Source organism: Dermacentor variabilis, chromosome 3, assembly GCF_050947875.1.
Source record: "Dermacentor variabilis isolate Ectoservices chromosome 3, ASM5094787v1, whole genome shotgun sequence".
NCBI classification, from domain to species: domain Eukaryota; kingdom Metazoa; phylum Arthropoda; class Arachnida; order Ixodida; family Ixodidae; genus Dermacentor; species Dermacentor variabilis.
In genome coordinates, this window is record NC_134570.1 from 58233876 (window position 1) to 58241038 (window position 7163).

The 7163-nt window shown below is 50.9% G+C and overlaps 2 pseudogenes; both read left to right on the top strand.

Moving 5' to 3' along the window:
* Positions 1–2149: 2149 nt before the first annotated feature.
* On the top strand, positions 2150–3298 carry LOC142574533 (putative ATP-dependent RNA helicase DDX5 pseudogene; annotated as a pseudogene).
* Positions 3299–5495: 2197 nt separating this feature from the next.
* On the top strand, positions 5496–6908 carry LOC142573969 (putative ATP-dependent RNA helicase DDX5 pseudogene; annotated as a pseudogene).
* The last annotated feature ends 255 nt before the right edge of the window (positions 6909–7163 follow it).

Consider the following 7163-nt stretch of genomic DNA (forward strand, 5'->3'; position numbering starts at 1 on the left):
CACTGGCAGCGGAAGAAGGTTATAGAACAGGAATATCACTCAATATTCTAACAGATTCACAAGAGGCGTGCTGGAGCTATATAAGAGGCAGAATTAGTAACACGGCGCTCAAGATCCTCAGCAGAGTTCCAATCGCTGAGGGACAACCCACACATAACATTATCTGGATACCAAGCAACGCAGGAATCAGGGGCAACGAAGGGGCAGACACCCTAGCTCGAGGGATGACCAGCCGAGCAGGAACGTCAACCGCCCCAGAGGGGCCACAGATCAACTGCGGGAACAGCTATTCAGAGCTATTAAACCTCTATAAGGGGCTAAGATATCAATATCCCCCACCACATAAAGCATTAACAAAGGAGGAGGCCGCAGGATGGCGGAGACTGCAAACGGGCTCCTTCCCAAACTTACACATACTAAGTAGGATGTTCCCCACGCAGTATAGCGCAACCTGTCCGTGGTGTGGAGCTAAACCAAGATTATACCACATTACATGGGAGTGTACAAGAAACCAGGCATTAAACAAACACAAAACACCAAGTGCGGAGCAATGGGAGAGCTAGCTCACAAGCCGCGAGCTAGAGGCTCAAAGAGCTCTAATAGCGCACGCGTGCGAGGCGGCCCGGCTCAGTGGAGCCCTGGACTAGGGGCCCATCCATGGCTGAAGAGGACCCAAGCTTCAAGAATGAAGACTTCGGCCTCGACCCGCTAAAACCTTAAAAGAGTCAATAAAGTTTTCCATTCCATTCCATTTCATTGTGAGAAAGTGTTGCGCCCATGAGCGGAATGCTACAAGTGTCATCTGCTACGACGCCTGCTCGCTGCAAACGCGAGACTTTTCTCGCAGACGAAACGCACTTGCGAACTTTCTCGCTCTTTCGAAAGGCTGCGCCGGCTTTCATGATTGCTGAACGTCTTCAAGTACTTTTAAGCACATCTGCTGCAGTGCTAGCTAGGACGCTAGTGGCCTCCTACGAGTATGCTTCATCATATTTTATATTGACGTACCGCTTCCGAAGCGTTAAGGCGTGGCTTTGCACGTAACAATTTTGCGACACTAGACTACAGCCAGGAAGCAACAACCTTTCCTACCACAAGTAAGTTTCTGTTCTCAAAGTCCTAAACCACGCATTTCAATGAGCACATAAACGAACAATGCATAACGAAGCCCTAAATAAAATTTGATTGTCAAGCCACTAGAAGTACAACTGTCTTGTATTAGTAGTGCCTTCTTTTTCTTATTCTGAAGTTTCATAAAGCACGTAACGCTACAGCGCCAACCTAACACACTTAACAAACCAAGGTCCAAACGCTCAAAACATTATCTTTCAACGTTTACAATGCCGACGCTTTCTCGTCAGGGCTTCGACACCACACCGCGACACAAACATCGCCCAGTCGCTGGCCCAGCGCGCTATCACCACTTCGAACAACATAACAAAGGCAGAGAGCTTTGCGTTGCACTTTCCCACTGCAGGTTATAGCAATTGCGCTGGTAGCGAAACCAAAACTGCCAAAAAATACTTGTAGACTTGGTCGCCAGTCAACAGAATGCCAATCCGAAGCCTGTACTTCCCATCATTCCCATGATGGTTGAACGATCGCAGCGCCAGATTTACCTCTAGGTATACTAATATGGAACTCTATGGGGCGGAACATCCGTCATTGCTTTTGATACTGCACCCGCCACGGAGGCGTTGGTACGCACAAATTTAATTGAAAAACCAAAGCGAAGCAGGAATAGCAGCTGATCAAGAACTCGTCTTATTTTCCTTTACCCTTCTTGGTAGAGATTCCCATTAAACTTAAACGCGAGACACAGGTCCCTTTAACGCCGACATGCATCGGGAAATGGGCTCTGCCGTAATATTTCTTTCTTTCTTTTCTCAAGCATTTAAAGTCTGTTCCAATAAAGTATTTTGCTTTTGCGATCTTTGCTTTTTACTTTTCAACAATTAGATGCAGACGTACATTCTTGGCCGATTGTTGACCACTTAGCGGGTATGCGCCACCGTCTGTGACGTCATCATCATCAACAACAACACTCCAACAACGACCGCCGAGCCCTAACGCCGCCGACGCCAGGAGTGACAAAGTCTCGTGTGACCAAAGCGAGGAAAACATCCCGTTGAAGGCGAGGAACGAAATTATGTGGTTCAGGAATCCACCTCTGCATGTAAGAAGAGCCGTTGGCGACTTCCGCGACAATAAGATTCGTGAAGCGCGGTATGGAGGCAATGCCCACCGGAACAGCCAGGTTGGATGGTTCCTTCGTAAGCCTGACTGGAAAAAGATCCAGTTGCAGCCACTCGAGAAGAACCTGTACGAGGAACACCCGGCCACGACAAGCCGGTCGATGGCCAAACTGAATGCCTACAGAAACGTCAACGGCATATCGGTGAAAGGGAACAACGTCCCGAAGCCCATCCTTGCTCTGGAAGAGTCCAACTTCCCGGACTTCATCGTCAAGAGCATCGAGGCGTCACGTGACCACGCTTCGCCCACGTGCATCGAGGCACACTGCTGGCCCATCGCACTCACGTGCAGGAACTTTCTGGGCATCACGGAGACGGGATCACACAAGTCGCTTGTCTACCTCGTGCCCGCAGTAATCCATGTCAGTCGGCAGCCGCCCCTGCAACAGGGAGACGGACCCATCGCCGTCATGTTGGTTCCGACACGAGAGCTGGCCAAGCAGATTCATAACGTAGCCTTAGAATTGTGTGAGTTTACCGCATTGCTAAGCGTGTGCGCCTCGAGCGGGGAGCCCAAGGAAAGTCAGTACGAGGAGCTGAAGAAGGGATGCCACATCTTCGTGGCCACGCCTCGACGCCTCATCGACTTCCTCGAAGAAGGCAAGCTGAATCTGCACCGCTGCACGTACCTCGTGCTGGAAGATGTAGACCGTATGCTGAAAATGGGTTTCAAGCCGCATGTCCTCAAGGTTGCCGAGCTCTGCCGGCCGGACCACCAGACGATAATGTGGATCACATCCTGGCGCAAAGAGCTCAAGCCCTTTGTCGAGGGCCTGCTCTACGACCGCATCGAAATCGAGTTCAGGACGGCGCAGCTACCCGCTGAAGATAGCGTGGAGATGACCGTCGACGTATGCCAGGAGGAAGAGAAGGAAACGGAGCTAGCCGAGCTCTTAGACGACGTCCTCAAAGAGAAGTCAATGAAAGCAGTTGTGTTCACCGACACGAAGAGGAAAGTCGACGAGATTGCGTGGAAGCTGCGACTCCGGGGCTGGTCTGCCATCGGCCTTCACGGCATGAAGACGAAAGAGGAGCGCGACTAGATCGTTTCCATGTTCCGGACTCGTACGTCAAGCGTGCTCGTGACGACGGACAAGGTCGCGCAGGACTTGCTCCTCGAGAACGTGCGTCTGGTGGTGAACTACGACTGCCCGGACTGCTCGGAGGTCTACACGCGCAGGTCGAGCCACGTCGCGCGTTCAGGCGAACCAGGCCTGGTTCACACGTTCGTCACTCCGACCCAGCAGCTGTATGCCACAAAACTGATAGCAATTCTGGAGGATGCCAAGCAGCCCGTTAAACCGGAGCTGTACAATACGGCAAAGAAAGCTCGTTCTAAACGACGACGCGTTTGACACCGGCGCTCGGGGAGGTGCCCGGGGTGACGGCGGCCCAAGGAAGGAACTCGGTGTCGTGAAGAAAGCTTTTAAAGTTGCCTGCCTTTGCTTAACTGGTGCAAGAGGCAGCAGCCTGTTTACTAGACTATGCGAAGTGAAAATTATATAACTGTATATAAACTTCAGTCTATTGATTTTAATTGTAATGTTTATGATCTGTATTAACATTGACGCCATATGTAGTAGACATTTATACAGGTATCATTATTACAAGATCGGAATTACTTTCACAGCAAACCTCTGTAGCGACTATTTTGCAACCATTAAATCCTAAAGTCTGACTATTTTCTCCCGTCTGCTATACAAATTGTTGACAATTATGAGACGCGGGAAAACAACCAACGTTTTCGAAGCAATGCCGAAACAAAATGGGTAATTAAACATTATTTCCCGTGCAGCGACGGAGACCTGCACCCGCCGCGGTTGCTTAGTGGCTATGCTGTTGGGCTCCAAAGCACGAGGTCGCGGGATCAAATCCCGGGCACGGCGGCCGCATTACGAAAGGATGGGGGGGGGGGGGGGGTAGAGGTATTTACACTGCCTCCAGTGTAAATGCCGTGTAAATAGTTTCTGTTGTTTGTGTCTTTCCACACGTAACAATATCTCTACCAAGTCAAGTCTCTCGTCAGACCGACCGAAACATCTACGGGATTCATTCACCGGAGGAATTCTACCATCTGGTAACATATGTGCCGCACTTGTACTCCCGATCACTGCTTCTTTGGCTCGGCGATTTTCTGAAAGCAATGAGAAGAGCTTCAAACTTCTGTAGCTGCCTCCAGAAAAATGAAGTACTTGAGCCGTTTTGAGTTTGCTGCTCTTGCTGAAGAACTCCAAGGCTTTTACTGCATCGCAAATTTCAAGCAAGCGGGCATCTCTTGGTACGAGATGTGGTGCAACGAAACTGGGGACACCCGCCGTGGTTGCTCAGTGGCTATGGTGTAGGGCTGCTGAGTACGAGGTCGCGGGATGGAATAGCAGTGCGTATGCGTGCACGGCGTGGGTATCTTGTCATAGGAATTCGGTGATGGTAGCGCACTCATAGTAACCTTCAGACGCCCCTTTTCGACGATGAGATGTTGCTTTTAGCTTTCGGATACCATGTGTGTGCGCTGTAATACATTTCTTGGCTGTATCTGTAGCTCGCGCTTCCTATTTCCACGCACGCTCCGTTGGCCACAGATCTTTCAGCTTTGTTGCCAACATGCGTATTAAGCATATCACGTAGGACGTTTGATCTCATTCTCAAGAAATGAAGTGTTTGCTGCGACGGTTTAGCTCATCCACTGATTTTTACTTACTAGCGAACATCATGCTAGATTTTATTCATGTAAATCACGACGTTTTCATTTCAACCAGCATCCCACGGCATGAGAAGGGCGGGCGGTTCTCGGTCCCTTTAACAGAAACATTCAGCGTTAAATGGGCTCTGCTGTGAATTTTCTTCCTTTATCTCTTTTATCGAGCAATTAAAGTCTGTTCCGATAACGTCTTTTGCTTTTCCGACCTCATTATATTTGTTTTTCAAGATTTAGATGTAGATGTAAATTCTTGGTCTATTGTTACCACTCAGTGGGTATGCGCCGCAGACTATGACGTCATCATCATCAACACCAACGCTCCAACGACGACCGCCGGGCCCGTACGCCGCCGACGCCGAAATCATCGAAGACATCCTGTTGAAGGCGGTGAACGAAATGATGTGGTTCTGGCCACCACCACCGCGTCTAGCGAGACCCCAAGGAGACTTTCTCTACAATAAGTTGTATAGTGTGCGTAATTCAGCCAATAACTACCGGAACAGCCAGGTTGGGTGGTTTTTACGCAAGCCCGACTGGACAAAGATCAGGCTGCAGCCGTTGGAGAAGAACCTGTACGAGGAACACCCGGCCACGACAAGCCGGTCGATGGCCAAAGTGAACGCCTACAGAAATGTCAACGGTATATCGGTGAAAGGTAACAACGTCCCGAAGCCCATCCTTGCTCTGGAAGAGTCCAACTTCCCGGACTTCATTGTCAAGAGCATCGAGGCCTCACGTGACCACGCTTCGCCCACGTGCATCGAGGCACACTGCTGGCCCATCGCCCTCACGTGCAGGAACTTTCTGGGCATCGCGGAAACGGGATCACACAAGACGCTCGCCTACCTCCTGCCGGCAGTCATCCACGTCAGTCGGCAGCCGCCCCTGCAACAGGGAGATGGGCCCATCGCTGTCGTGCTGGCTCCGACACGAGTGCTGGCCAAGCAGATTCAAAACGTAGCCTTAGAATTCGGTGAACACGCCGCATTGCGCAGCGTCTGCGCCTCGAGCGGTGAGCCCAAGGAAGGTCAGTACGAGGAGCTGAAGAAGGGCTGCCACATCTGCGTGGCCACGCCTCGACGCCTCATCGACTTCCTCGAAGAAGGCAAGCTGAATCTGCACCGTTGCACGTACCTCGTGTTGGACGAGGTAGACCGCATGCTGGCAATTGGTTTCAATCGCCATGTCCTCAAGATTGCCGAGCTCTGCCGGCCGGACCACCAGACGATAATGTGGGTCACATCCTGGCAAAACGAGCTCAGGCCCTTTGTCGACGATCTGCTCTACGACTACATCGAAATCGAGTTCGGAATGACACAGCTGCCCGCTGAAAACAGCGTGGAAATGACCGCCGACGTGTGCCAAGAGGCAGAGAAGGAAGCGAGGCTGGCCCAGCTCTTGGACGACGTGCTCAAGGAGAAGTCAAACAAAGCCGTTGTCTTCGCCGACACGAAGAGGAAGGCAGACGAGCTTGCGTGGCAACTGCGACTCCGTGGCTGGTCCGCCATCGGCCTTCACGGCATGAAGACGAAAAAAGAGCGCGACTGGATCGTTTCCATGTTCCGGACTGGTGCGTCAAGCGTGCTCGTGACGACGGACAAGGTCGCGCAGGACTTGCTCCTCGAGAACGTGCGTCTGGTGGTGAACTACGACTGCCCGGACTGCTCGGAGCTCTACGCGCGCAGGTCGAGCCACGTCGCGCGTTCAGGTGAACCAGGCCTGGTTCACACGTTCATCATTCCGACCCAGCAGCTGTATGCCGCAGAACTGATAGCAATTTTGGAGGAGGCCAAGCAGCCCGTTAAACCCGAGCTGTACGATAAGGCAAAGAAAGCTCGTGCTAAACAGTGACGCGTTTAACACCGGCGGTCGACGAGGTGCCCGGGGTGACGGCGGCCCAAGGAATGAACTCGGTGTCTTGAAGAAAACCTTTAAAATTGCCAGCCTTTGCTCAACTGGTGCTAGAGGCAGTAGTCTTTCTGCTTAGTTTATGCGAAGTGAAAATAATGTTACAGCATATAAACAATATGCATATAAGCATATATTTGTTTTAAGTGTAATTTTTATTATCTCTAATCATAGAAAGATTGTGTACTAATGTGAATAACAAAATTTAAATAAAAAATTTGCGCTGAAGTCGGTTGGAGTTTTCTCACAAAATAATTTATCGGGCTAGGGGAGTTCTAGCACGCTCTTTAGACGCGCTAGAG